The 15,316-nt window shown below is 38.4% G+C and overlaps 1 protein-coding gene across 1 annotated transcript in view; it reads left to right on the forward strand.

Annotated features, from left to right (window-relative positions):
* The window catches only part of LOC108429617 (transcription elongation regulator 1-like protein), a 140,976-nt gene that overhangs the window by 99,863 nt on the left and 25,797 nt on the right, over positions 1-15,316 (forward strand). The window lies entirely within an intron of this gene.

Consider the following 15,316-nt stretch of genomic DNA (forward strand, 5'->3'; position numbering starts at 1 on the left):
TGTACATACAAGAAATTTGTCTGCCCAAAGGGTTTGAGTGACAGTAGTTTCGACCTCACTGCCCTCACACTCACTGAGGGCACACAGTCCACATTCAGTCACCATCCCTCAAACAGCCTTTTTAAAAGTCTCTCTCTCAGCTTCAGTCACCCATTGAGAACTCCGAGCCTCTTTCAGAGGGTTTTCTGAAGTCTTTATAACAATAGATTACAGATAATGTCTTCATCACTCTCCATCAAATCACCTCTGACATCAAAAGGTCCTCCAGCTCTCTTAACTTTTGCGGCGAGTTAGCTGTGCTGATCGACCCCTTTAGAAGGTTCACCAGCTGAGGGTGGAGAAAGGCAGGCAAGGCTAAGCCTTTAAGAGCAAATTTGTCCTTTTTTTATCCTCAAAATGTGTCAGAGCCAGGGGAAAATGTCAGGTTCTTAAGTGAACCGCAGGTGTGTGTGTGTCTGTGTGTGTGTGTGTGTGTATGTGTGTGTGATTGTGTGTGACCTTTCAGCTCTGGTGATGTCCTTCTATCTCTCCACATCCATTCACCCACTTATATTATCATCTCATCTGTTACCTGCCGGATGAAGCTTAAGCAGTAGCTGTCACTCCGCTTTTCTCGTGAAGAGGTTCATGTTAAATCAAAGTCGTTCTCCTTGACAAGAACCTCACTACATCCATCTTAGGCTACATATATTTAGCTTTACTGTAGAAATCATAGTGTCATATGCAAAAGTTTGATTTTCTAAGTGAATATATTAACACATCCTCTATGGAGAACACACTTCTTTAAATTGTAATGCACAATTACTGTTTAATTGCTGAATTTAATGTGTTGGGACAAAAAGTTATGCCATTTTATATTTTATAGTTTTATAGTTTTTTCAGTATGTTAAACTTAGCAAATGAATAGAAATTCTGCCCTAAAATGTAATAAATAAATGTTTCTTTACTGCAGAGGATATTTTCACTTATTAAATCAATAGCAGGGATTTTTAAACTTTTGCATATGACTTGACAAGTTAAATTCTCTTATATCTTGTCAGTGCATCTTATATTGCTCATTATATGGTTGTTATGGGAATATTAAGATTACGCAGCCCATTTCTAGACATTTTGACATATTTTAAGTTTATTTAGTGAGATTGTCTTATTCAATTGGCACAGTCTTTTTTGTTTCATAAAAATAATGCTTGAAAAAGTAAAATTATCTGTGTGAACTAAGACTAAGTAAAAGATAAAGTCTTGATTGCTAAGACAAAATAAACAAAACTGGGGTCAACTTAATGTTCATTGTCATTTTTTTTTGACAAAGCAGAGGTTTTGTTATATGTCAGCAATTTTTCATTGCTTTGATTAATTTATCCCCTTTTAACTCAAATCTCACTTAAATATGCAACTGTCCATTGTATTTTTATGAAAAAAAAAACCAAAATCATTTATGCACAAATAAAAATACTCATGGTTATAATATGCATTCAGCACCATTGTGAACTGCATAGTGTGCAACTGTTAACTCAGCAATCAGTCATCATCAGTTGCTGATTGTAAGTATATATAATTGAGAAGGTAGAGACGTATTTATCAGATGATGAATATGCAAAACTGTCATTATATAAAGCTGATTTACATAATGAAAGGATTTTGAGTTTCACACGATTTGAAAATTCAGGGGGAAAAAAATCAGACAATGGAATCTTCCAGAAACAGCATGCAAGTCAGAGCAGTTTACTGCAAAAAAGGGGAAAAAAATATTTTCAGAAACAGTTATGCTTTTCTGTTTTTAAAATTTTAATGACAAAGTGAGAATAGTGCAAGAAATGTCAGACTTACCTACAGAGATTTTGAAAAATCTGTACAATGGATGCTGCAGGGCATTGACACAGGGTTGGATCTTTCTTTCATTTTCTATATTAACATGCCACAAGTGATGACATAGAGAAATTGTGGAATGAATTTAACAGGAAATCTAAGTGTATGCCAAGGCCTTCTTTTTGGGACCCTCCAGCACAGTCCATCCCACTGCTGACAAATACTGGCCTCTGGTTTATGTTACAGCAGCCAGTATTGCCCTCCATTATTATTATTATTATTATTATTATTATTATTTTTTTTTTTTTTTTTTTATTATTATTATTTTAATTTTTATTTTTTTTTTTAATGCAATGCAGCGTATACAGTTTAGGAACGATGGCACAGTGGGTAGCGCTGTCACCTCACAGGAAGAAGGGCCTGGGTTCGATTCCCGACTAGGGCCCTTTCTGTATAAGTTTTCATGTTCTCCCCGGGTCTACGTAGGTTGCCTCCCACAGTCCAAAGACATGCAGTCAGGCCGAATGGACATGCTAAATTGCCCCTAGATGGGAATGTGCATGTCTGTCTCTCTGCTCTGCGATGGACAGGTGACCTGTCCAGAGTGTATGTTACCTTCTGCCTAATGACAGCTGGAATAGGCTCTAGCTCCCCACTGTGACCCAGAAGGTTAGGCTGTTTAGATGATGATAATGATAATGTGTGTGTGTGTGTGTGTGTGTGTGTGTGTGTGTGTGTGTGTGTGTGTGTGTGTGTGTGTGTGTGTGTGTATGTGTGTGTGTGTGTGTGTGTGTGTGTGTGTGTGTGCACGCACACACTACATTGCACTTAAATTGATTTCTGTTAAAGCTACCAGAAAAGAAAAAAATAGATTCTATTTTGTGATATTCTAATGCTTTGGCACATTCTAGATTGACCACAGACATACAGCACTAACAAAGGCTAAATATGTTTCACTTAAAACCTGTATTAGTGTTATTTAGTGAATGACTCAATAAATTTAGTCAACTGAAGATATAATGTTTGACAGAAAAATTTGCTTTTGTGTCTTGTGTTGAGGGCTTTGCAGAGAACGTGTTATTTTGGCAGGCAAGGCTCTGTTTAGTATAATGTGTTAATTATTTTGTGAATATAACTTCATAATGGACAAATGTGTAAATTTGTAAATAAATAAATAAAAAACAAGCAATAGAGAAACACTAAAACAACTAAACAGTATCATACACTATAGTCCTTAAATGTTTGGATTTACAGTGTAGCTCAAGGCAGAGAGAGAGCGACATGTTACATGCATGTGTTAACGGTTCGTTCTTGTTAGATGAATCAGCTAATCTGGATCTTTGATGCTGACATTTGCATTATTTAGCAAATGGGTAATCACATCCCCTTATGCTAGCATGCATTCTATCTCAGGAGCTTGCTAATGGGCTGATCTTATCATGCCAAGGACAAGTTGATCATTTAGGATTTATGAGAGAAATGCCTGCAAGGCTGACACCACCCATCCCATCTGCTCTGCTCTGCCTGCGACCATCACTGCAGAAAAGCCGCACATACAGTATAACAGATACAAACACTGTGTCGCTCCATAATGAGTGAAACAACCATTAATGAGATTCGTTTATTTGTTTGTGGATACAGAAACAAGCTGTCTGCGCAGACCTCTGAGAAATTAGGGAGGAAGTGTGTGTGTGTGTGTGTGTGTGTGTGCGCTCATGCTTGTGTTTTTAAAAACACTTCTGGACAGATGTGTACCATCAATTCATGCATCATTAAGCATTTTAATGAAAGCATGCCTACTTCTCATTACTACAGTGTTGATCACTGTGAGATAGCTGTGCTCAGCTGCCTGCAGGTAACAAACACACTGTGTGTGTATGTGTGTATGTTCACAGGTGTAAGTATTATTCATTTTTACTAGTCGAATAGTGATTTTTAAACAGTCTTTAACTAGTCGACTAGTTAATGGAAGTGGAAAGACAGTGGAACATGTTTTGTTAATATCTTGCTAATGGGGGCTAGACCAGCAGATGCTGTGATCTGAAGGGGGTATGTGCTTACAGAAGAGGTCTTTGTTTTCTTTCAGTAAATTTTGCGCAGACTCTCTAATTTGAACTGCATGCTAAAATCACTGCAGCTCACAGAAACTCACCTCTCACAGCTCTGGATCTCTGTGCCCAGGGTTGGTATGTAATGGAATACAAGAATTCACAATACAGAAATGAAATAACTGCATTCAGTCTATGTTACTATATAAGTGAACTGAAGCAAGTGAATTTCTCATGAACCATATTACAGTTTTTCTTAATTGCTTAATCACATTTAATGAAACTGAGGTTGACTTCATTTTCCTTCTCACACTCTGGGCAAAGCAGAAGTGTCCCTTTGCATGTGTGTTAACACATTCTCATTGCTGTCATTAATGTTTCATATACCTTTTCAAAGCAGTTAACATGGATCTTACAGAAAACCACAAAAGTCCAATAAATAACTGTTCAAAACAAAAGAAAAAGCATAGTGATAACTGACAGAAAATGATCTCATAGTTACATCTATGTGCAGGACACTGTCTATCATCTCCATTCAGGCATAAAAACAAAAAAGAAATGGTGATCTGCCGATGCAGATTGAGCTCATAGACCCTTCAAAATCATATTCAACAATTTATTACTTCTGGATTGAAGCTTGAATGACTTCACCATGATAAATAATGGGTCAACACAGACCAAATACGTCTACTGTTCCTCTTCTTCTCTGTCCCTACACTCTTCTTCTTCCAGCTTGCTTCATCATATAACAGGTGGCACTGCAGTGACTGTAATCACTGGTTTCAAGCTCATTGGCTGAACTCTGGCAGGTGTAGCCAGTTCATAAAAAACATTACTCTGTGGCTTTAGTGCATGAAGTAAAAAATTAATACATGATTTATATACTGCTCAAAAAAATAAAGGGAACACTCAAATAACACATCCTAGATCTGAATGAATGAAATATTCTCATTGAATACTTTGTTCTGTACAAAGTTGAATGTGCTGACAACAAAATCACACAAAAATCAATGGAAATCAAATTTATTAACCAATGGAGGCCTGGATTTGGAGTCACACACAAAATTAAAGTGGAAAAACACTACAGGCTGATCCAACTTTGATGTAATGTCCTTAAAACAAAGTCAAAATGAGGCTCAGTATTGTGTGTGGCCTCCATGTGCCTGTATGACCTCCCTACAACGCCTGGGCATGCTCCTGATGAGGTGGCAGATGGTCTCCTGAGGGATCGACTCCCAGACCTGGACTAAAGCATCCGCCAACTCCTGGACAGTCTGTGGTGCAAAGTGGTGTTGGTGGATGGAGCGAGACATGATGTCCCTGATGTGCTCAATCAGATTCAGGTCTGGGGAACGGGCGGGCCAGTCCATAGCTTCAATGCCTCACACTCCATCCACATGAGGTCTAGCATTGCCCTGCATTAGGAGGAACCCAGGGCCAACCGCACCAGCATATGGTCTCACAAGGGGTCTGAGGATCTCGGTACCTAATGGCAGTCAGGCTACCTCTGGCGAGCACATGGAGGGCTGTGCGGCCCTCCAAAGAAATGCCACCCCACACCACTACTGACCCACTGCCAAACCGGTCATGCTGAAGGATGTTGCAGGCAGCAGATCACTCTCCACGGCGTCTCCAGACTCTGTCACGTCTGTCACATGTGCTCAGTGTGAACCTGCTTTCATCTGTGAAGAGCACAGGGGGTCAGTGGCGAATTTGCCAATCCTGGTGTTCTCTGGCAAATGCCAAGCGTCCTGCACGGCGTTGGGCTGTGAACACAACCCCCATCTGTGGACATCGGGCCCTCATACCATCCTCATGGAGTTGGTTTCTAACCGTTTGTGCAGACACATGCACATTTGTGGCCTGCTGCAGGTCATTTTGCAGGGCTCTGGCAGTGTTCTCCTGTTCCTCCTTGCACAAAGGCGGAGGTAGCGGTTCTGCTGCTGGGTTTTTGCCCTCCTACGGCCTCCTCCACGTCTCCTGGTGTACTGGCCTGTCTCCTGGTAGCGCCTCCAGCCTCTGGACACAATGTTGACAGAGACAGCAAACCTTCTTGCCACAGCTCGCATTGATGTGCCATCCTGGATGAGCTGCACTACCTGAGCCACTTGTGTGGGTTGTAGAGTCCCTCTCATGCTACCACGAGTGTGAAAGCACCACCAGCATTCAAAAGTGACCAAAACATCAGCCAGAAAGCAGAAAGGTACTGAGAAGTGGTCTGTGGTCCCCACCTGCAGAACCACTGCTTTATTGAGTGTGTCTTGCTAATTGCCAATAATTTCCACCTGTTGTCTATTCCATTTGCACAACAGCTGTGAAACTGATTGTCAGTGTTGCTTCCTAAGTGGACAGTTTGATTTCACAGAAGTTTGATTTACATGGAGTTATACTGTCTTGTTTAAGTGTTCCCTTTATTTTTTTGAGCAGTGTATATTATCATACATGCATGTCTCTATCTATTTATATTCATGATATATTGAGAAATATATGGGGAATTACCTTTTGACTACTCATGTAGGAGTGTAGAGAAATGCTCTGTAATGCCTGCCATGTTGCAGTCAGAGCTCTGTAACTCATTTCTAAATGTATGCATGTTCTGCTTTCATCACTGATAAAGATTTCATGAGAGATTATCATGATATTTATGATGAGAGATGGAGAATTGTGTTTTGTGTTCTGCAAAAAGAATGCAAACAGTTTGCAATGAGAGAGAAATGCAGTGAAACTTTGCCACATTGACCCAAGTAGAAAACACTTGGGCTTTAGATATTCTAATATGTGTGCCACTGTGCACTAACAGTTTGTAAGCAATTGAGAACTGCATTTAAATGTATTTCTGGAAAAACTATATAGGAGTAAAGAAGTTTCTCGCTGTGGTTTTCACATTTCTAGAATGATGTACTGTAATTAATGGCAGTAATGGGTCAGCAGATAGTTCAGAGCAGACAGAAAGCACCAATGAAAATAAATGAAAAGAAACCAGTGAAAATAAATTAAAAATAAAATAGATGGATAATCTTCCATTGGTAATTTCAAGATTTTAACTCTTGTTTCCAATCAAAACTTAACAATAAGACCCTGAGGCCTTCAGGGTTCCCCAATGGTGTATGTATATATATATATATATATATATATATATATATATATATATATATATATATATATATATATATATATATGCTACAGTGAGACAGTGAAGAGTAGGCAGCGTAATGTAGGGTCTGGGGCGGGTTGCAAGCACAAAGTAACTTTATTAGGGGCATTCTGATACTCTTTGTCACTAGCAGGCTGGGGTCAACACACCTCACAAACACATGATGGAAACAAAGGGGCATATAAAGCAGTCTTAATGATATCAACATAAGTTGCAGGTGTGTGGGAGATGAGGAGATAGGGCAGACCATGGAAGAGTCCAAGTCAATCTCCCTAGAGGTGGGGAGACATGACATGCAGCACTGGAGTGACCTTATCAAAGTGTCTATGTCTGTGTATTTGTGTACCTATATAATCATCTCTTCATATATGAGTCTGTTTGTGTGTATGTGTGTTCACGTCCTTCACTGTATATTTGCATGTGTGTATGCATGTCTGTGTGTGTGTGGTTCTGGCTGCACACACAGTGTTGATGTTCCAGCGGAGGACGGTGGTATAATTGTGTTTCAAGTAGCGTCTCTTTTCTATCCTGAGTGGAGGGTTTGCTTCATCACGATAAACAATGAAACTACAGCCAGCATTTATTTCACACAGAGGAGCAGAACAGTCAGTCACAAATCACACTCTCTATCAGACTTTCTAACTGCTGTATTGATGCACTTCTGCCACAGCTGATAATATTGCGGAGTTCTTTCTATGGCATTTGAGCCAGATTCATAAACTGCACTGCCAGATTTACCCCAAGAGCAATAAGATCAAATAGCGTGATAGTAACACATTGCTTATTCATAAACGAGGATTATCTGCATAATTTACTGCTTGCATGATGTGCAGTGTGGCCATGGTTTTATCTCTTTTACATCTGATGATAGCAAGTCTGTTTTTATTACTCAAATTTAAGAATTATTGGATGAATTTGAAATTCACTTTGTGAAACCTGAATTCCCGCGATCAAGAAAAATAGCAAATAAAAGCTAAAAGTCTTGCCATAGTAACTAGAAATTCATCATTTCAGCAATTTTATTTTTAATTGTATAAAAAAGAATGACCAAATATTAAACTTTAATTTGTTTAGTCAAAAAATCTACTGTTATATTGAATTGGTAAAAGGCTTGAATTTCCATCAATGAGAACTGAAATCTTATATATTAAAATATCTTCTTCTTCTTCTTCTTCTTCTTCTTCTTCTTCTTCTTCTTCTTTCGGCTGCTCCCTTTAGGGGTCGCCACAGCGGATCATCTGCCTCCATCTTGCCCTATCCATTGCCTCCTCTACTTTCACACCAACCATCTCCATGTCCACCTTCACTACATCTATAAACCTTCTCTGAGGTCTATCTCTTCTCCTTCTAGTTGACAGCTCCATCTCCAACATTCTTTGCTCAATATATCCACTATTCCTCCTCAACACATGTCCAAACCATCTCAACCTGGCCTCTCTGGCTTTATCTCCAAACTGCTCCACCTTCACTGTCCCTCTGATCTGCTCATTTCTAATCTTGTTCAGCCTTGTTACTCCCAATGAAAATCTCAGCATCTTCATCTCTGCCACCTCCAGCTCAGCCTCCTGTCTTTTAGACAGAGCCACAGTCTCCAAACCATACATCATAGCAGGACGCACTACTGTCTTGTAAACCTTCCCTTTCACTCTTGCTGCTATCCTTCTGTCACACATCAGCCCTGACATCCGTCTCCACCCACTCCATCCTGCCTGCACCCTCTTCCTCACCTCTTTTCTGCACTGTCCATTGCTCTGGATGGTTGACCCAAGATATTTGAAGTCATCCCACTTACGACCTCTACTCCTTGCATTCTCCTCTCATTCACACACATGTATTCCATCTTATATATTAAAATATAATTTCTAAAATTGAAAAAAATTCTAAGATGTTCTAATTAGATTTTTATTTACATTATTTTCTAAAAAAGAAATGTTGTTTTGTCATTAAATGTTAAAAGAATCTTTACCAAAAAACAAAACAAAATAAATGCTATTATCTGTCTACATTTCTTCCTGTAAAGTTTGTAGTGGTGTTTCTGAGAATTTTAGATTTCTTTTTGTTTCTTTTGGCATGTCCATTTTGGTGGGTCTTTATTATGTAGTAGCTCATTTACATATCTAAACTAAGCAATAGTTCTTAGCTTTTAAGAAAATGAAAAAAAAAGTTTTTTTTTTTTCTGTTTTAGAGGATATTGTTTTATAGAGTGTATTCAGTGTTGTGCAAGAGTCATAACTATGCACATGTTTAAATGTACACTATATTTCCAAAAGTATTAACTTACCCATCCAAATCATTAAATTCAGGTGTTCCAATCACTTCCATGGCAACATGTATATAAAACCAAGCACGCAGACATGCAAACTGCTTCTACAGACATTAGTGAAAGAATGGGGCGCTCTCAGGAGCTCAGTGAATTCAAGCGTGGTACCGTGATCAGATGCCTCCTGTGCAACAAGTCCAGTCATGAACTTTCCTCATTGCTAAATATTCCAAAGTCAACTGTCAGTGGTATTATAACGAAGTGGAAGAGATTGGGAACGATAGCAACTCAGCCACGAAGTGGTAGGCCATGTAAAATGATAGAGCATGCTGAGGCGCATAGTGCGCAGAGGTCACCAACTTCCTGCAGAGTCAATCACTACAGACCTCCAAACTTCATGTGGCCTTCAGATCAGCTCAAGAACAGCGTAGAGAGCTTCATGGAATGGGTTTCCAAGGCCAAGCAGCTGCATTCAAGCCTAACATTACCAAGTGCAATGGAAAGCATTGAATACAGTGGTATAAAGCACCGCCACTTGACTCTAGAGCAGTGGAGACGTGTTCTCTGGAGTGATGAAGCATGCTTCTCCATCTGGCAATGCAATGGATGAATCTGGGTTTGGTGGTTGCCAGGAGAACAGTACTTGTCTGAGTGCATTTTGCCAAGTATAAAGTTTGCTGGAGGGAGGATTATGGTGTTTTTCTTTTTTTAGGATTTGGGCTCGGCCCTGTAGTTCCAGTCAAAGGAACTCTTAATGCTTCAGCAGACCAAGAGATCTTTGACAATTTCATGCTCCCAACTTTGTGGGAACAGTTTGTGGACATCATATTAAACATCATATTAACATCTTAACATAATAACATCATTTTAACATTAACACTGACATCATATTAAACTCTATGGATTAAGAATGGGATCTCATGCTGCATATGCACTCTCCCACTTGTGGAGAATATAGTGAAGGATGACTCATCTGACCACTTCATTATTTTTTCACTGAATGTGTACTAATCTTTGTAATGAGGGGTGCTGTAATGTCTTCCTCCAAGTAATTGTGGATGTTCTTACTGACACAGCTTGATTACATCCTGATCACATTCTCAGTCAATTCTTTTCTGTTTTTCCTTATGTATCACACGATGCATGAACATCATGGTCACTGAATGTATATTTTCTAGACAAACTGTGATCTATCTTTCTCAGAGGTCCAAATGTAGATGTCACTTAACCCCTTAAAAGGTCAATTTTTACAACCCCATTTCCTAAAAAAAAAGTTGGGATGCTGTGCAAGCTATGCAAGTTCCAACCTTTTTGAAACAAGTTGTTGGCATAAAATTCAAGGGAAAAAATATGTATATATAAACAATAACATTTCTCAGTTTCAACATTTGATTTGCTGTCTTTGTTCTACATTTAATAAAATATAGTTTAAATGATTTGCACATCATCGCATTTTGTTTTTATTTACATTTTGCACAGCGTCCCAACTTTTTTATAGAAATCGGGTTGTATTATAGACTTCTATAGCCTAAGAATGATTGGAGTTCCTGCCATCTGTGCCCCAATAATGAACTCTTTTTCATTAAATCTCTAGCTGGCCAAAGAGCTAAATTAACAAAGCTTAGTGCATATGTATGCAGGTATAAATTACCAATAGGGCAGTGCGAATGATTCACAATTTACAAAAGTTATTGTGTTTAAATTGATCACTTTTGAGGCAGAAGAAGGGAAACAGAGCCAGTTAACATTGATTATTTAAGTGGAAGTTACAGTAGAAATGCATGGCAAGATTGTTAGGCTGTGTTAGGCTACAAATGTATTGAATCTTTGTCACTAGTCACTCAACAGACAACACAATGAACAGGTAGTCTACCCCACAACATGACCATTCTGGTCTTTATGTATTTATTGATTTATTTATCTACATATCTATCTATCTTAATTGATTTTTTTCATTGTTTATGTTATTGTCAGGAGTGACAATGAAACTAGTAAGTAAGTAAGTAAGTAAGTAAGTAAACATTTATTTATATAGCACTTTTCTAAGCACAGCTACAAAGTGCTTCACAAACAACAAGTACTAAGAATAGAATGATAAAACAAAACAGATACATATAACTATAAAAACAGTACAGCTATATTCATAAACAACATAAAACTGACATAAAACCATAAAAACAATGCAGCACTATCCAATAAATAACAAAAGCATCACCTGTGACCAAAAGCTAATGAATAGAGATGCGTTTTGAGTCTTCCTTTAAAAATGTCCTTTGATTCAGCTAGTCTAACATCCAAAGGCAGAGCATTCCACAACTTGGGGGCATACACAGAAAAAGCACAATCTCCCTTTCGTTTCCGTTTTGTCCTAGGGACCACTAAGAGCCCCTGACTAGATGACCTTAGTGATCTGGTACTAGGATACGGTGATAATAACTCTGAAATATATTTTGGCACATCACCGTGCACCGCCTGGTATGTTAAAACCAAAATTTTGAACTGAATTCTAAAAACAACAGGCAACCAATGTAGAGATGCCAGTACAGGGGTAATATGCTCCCTTCTTTTAGTCCCGGTAAGTACCCGGGCAGCTGCATTCTGAACCAGCTGCAGCCGTGCCATTGCCCCTTGACTAAGACATGTAAATAGTGCATTGCAATAATCAAGTCGTGATGATACAAAAGCATGAATGATCTTCTCTGTGTCCTGGAAGGAGAGCATTTTCTTGATTTTGGCAATATTTCTCAGTTGAAAATAACAGGCCTGCACCAGCTTTGTTATATGCATTGAGAAATTAAGATCTGAGTCAAAGATGACTCTGAGGTTTCTGGGATAAGGGTTTATCTGTGAAGCCAATAACCCAAGTTCCTTCTTTAGGTTATCAGCAACCTTTTGAGAACCCAGAACCAATACTTCTGTTTTCCCGTCATTTAATTTGAGGAAATTACAGCTCAGCCAATCCTTAATTGCTTTAATACAATCAGTGAGACTCTCTAATCTCCTGAAGTCGTTCCTTTTAACAGAGAGATAAAGCTGTGTATCGTCTGCGTAAAAATGATAAGAGATATTAAAACGACGAATCAGGTCACCTAAGGGGAGCATATATAAGTTAAAAAGTATAGGACCAAGGATTGAACCTTGTGGAACTCCACACGTTAGATCAGCACATGAAGATAACTTTCTTCCAGTAGATACCCTAAAGGTTCTATTTGTCAAATACGAAATGAACCAATCTAATGCAGTTCCAGATATTCCAACCCACTGATGCAACCTCTCTATTAAAATATTATTATAAAACTCTGGGTGAAACTCATATTGGATGATGTGAGTGTGTGTTACTTTGTGAGTGTGTTACACAGTGAGCTGTGTTACTTTGACTTTGATGTCTGGGACAGATTTTTCATTCTTTGAACAGTCTGTATATTCTTCAAGATTCATCATACACAAGTCCTTTATAGTACACAGTAACAAATAATCATGACAGCTACCTTAATCTGAAGTGAAATGCACTTTTATTTTCTTTAATCAGTGTTTTAGTCGGTGTAGTAATGACAACTTTCTCATGATGTGAATGAATTTCATGATCTGCTGAGGATTCACAACCCAGTGGAGAAAGCTCTACACCTCCTCCACATGTCTGATTTCCATCTGCTGGATGCTACACCTCCCTCTTCACATCACTCATTCACTCTGTGTGAATGAGCTCTGACTTCACCTCTGCTTATCTCTCTCTCTCTCTTCCCTCACTTTCCCTGCTCTTGCTTTCTCTTTCAATTTTTTGATCTTCTCTTTCTTCTGTTCTTTCATGCTCTCCCCCTCCCCTGCTTTCACTTTCTTTCTTTCTTTCTTTCTTTCTTTCTTTCTTTCTTTCTTTCTTTCTTTCTTTCTTTCTCTCTCTCTCTCTCTCTCTCTCTCTCTCTCTCTCTCTCTCTCTCTCTCTCTCTCTCTCTCTCTCTCTCTCATACACATTTTCCTTCTCAAAGGGATGTCCTATAAATCAGGGTCAGTCAGACCCACACCAGTCCTGCTGCTCTTTTACACTTAAAGGAGTCGTCAGTGGTCGTTATCTGGGCTGAAATGGACAATTATTTTGATGGGTCTCATCAGAGCAGTTTGGGGTTGTTTTCAGTTTTTTAATGGTCCATAAAAGCTTCTAGCTTTTGAAAAATAACAAATATGTCTCTCTAAATCGAAAACTTTCACTGAAGTAATGCGCAAATATAGCACATTATGTTTTTATGTGTCCGGAGCTGTTTTACACCTTGACTTTTCCTCCATTTGGAGCTCGTATTGCTTAAAAAGATTAGACTGAATTACAGTGAAAGGAATCAGTCTGATGGAATGCAGAGCAGATGGCTAACTTAAAAATACAACAAATGCACTGCAAATTTGAATTTTGTTTCCAAATTGAAGCTTGTTTCCTCCACCGGTGAAAATGGCAGATTCATATTCAGCTTGACACTCAGACAATACCCTGCCTACGGCTAAAGTCAAACGTAATTAACCTTTCCAAACAAGGCTCAGTTACCCACCCGAATTCAGACAGCCAGGGAGAAATAAAAGGTTGAATCCTGCCCAGTTGAAGAGACTAGACTGTAAACAACATCCATTCCATTCAAATGTTCATCTAGTGAACAAGGCTTTTATTCATCATTAGTTAAAATTGTTGTATATGGAGGCTTTAAAGAGGTGATCATGCTCTAAATTGCTTGAGTCTTAATATATATCACTAAACCGTATAAGATAAGATAAGATAAGATAAGATAATCCTTTATTAGTCCCACAGCGGGGAAATTCACAGTATTACAGCAGCAGCAGCAGAGTAACAGGAGTAAGGCACTCAGTAATAGAAATGGGAAGCAGTATAAACCTTATCAACATTATAAATAATAAAAATTAAAGCTAAATCTCTAGACTATTTACAGGAAAATAAGGATAATAATAAAATAAAATAAAATAAAATAAGAGTTGCATAGAAATCTGTATTGCACTTAGCATTTTGCACAATGAAGAATGTTTCCATTCTGTATGTGTGTATATTGTATGTGTGTGTGGTCTACTGGGAGCAGTGCTGGTTGTACAGTCTCACAGCAGCAGGAAGGAAGGATACTTATAAAGTCTTACAAAATAAGTTGTAGTTAGAAAACATTTTTGAGGAACTGTTCAACACATGATGGGGTTTAAAGGCTGTAAGTTAGGGTGACCATATCTCCTCTTTTTGGGACCTAAAACAGTGTCCTCCCCTGATTTAAATTGCATAAACCATCTGGGACTTGAGTTTGTTGTCATGTAATATTTACTTTCTACATTCTCCCTTTGCCACCTATCTACCCCCAATTTCCAGTGTATTGTAAATGCACAGCACAAAGATTTTCAGACAATGGTTTTTTTGCATTAAAACAGTACACACTGGACACATCTTTTTTGTTTTAGTGTGCTCAAAAATGGACAGACTAGCCAATTGATTATGAAGTGATGATAAGACATTTCTCATAAAATCTCCAGTTTCGCTGACTCATCCAGCAGCTAAAACGTTGGTGCTTTCCACACAGCTTGGATGTCTGTAACTCAGTCTGAGTTGCTTTTGCAGATGCAGCTCCACACATTTGTCAAAAGTTGTAGTTGCTAGGACTCATCTTGGTTGTTGCCATGCCAACAGCAGAGACATCTGTGATGGTCGACTGGGTACATGTCATGTGGAAAAGTTTTCAAAAATTGGATTAAGATTAAAAGTTGCATTTTCCCTGTCTGAAAAATTATTATTGTATTGTGTACTTTAATAATGGCAAATCTTTCCACCAAAAATGTACCCTTTTGCTTTAAGACTAGAGCTGTAGAACTGGCAAAATATCAGGTTCATTTAATATTTTTTTAATAGTTCCCAGATTAACTTGATTGTCACTTTGTGTCAGACAGTGCCGTCACACTCTCCTTCAGAATCTGGCCAAACAGGCTTCAGCTAAGATATAATCTGAGAGAAGTAATCTAATGTGTCCATGTTTTAAGTTCTAAAGTAGAAAATTGGTAATGGTGAGTTGAAACATAAAT

Source organism: Pygocentrus nattereri, chromosome 13 (genome assembly GCF_015220715.1).
Source record: "Pygocentrus nattereri isolate fPygNat1 chromosome 13, fPygNat1.pri, whole genome shotgun sequence".
Lineage (NCBI taxonomy): Eukaryota > Metazoa > Chordata > Actinopteri > Characiformes > Serrasalmidae > Pygocentrus > Pygocentrus nattereri.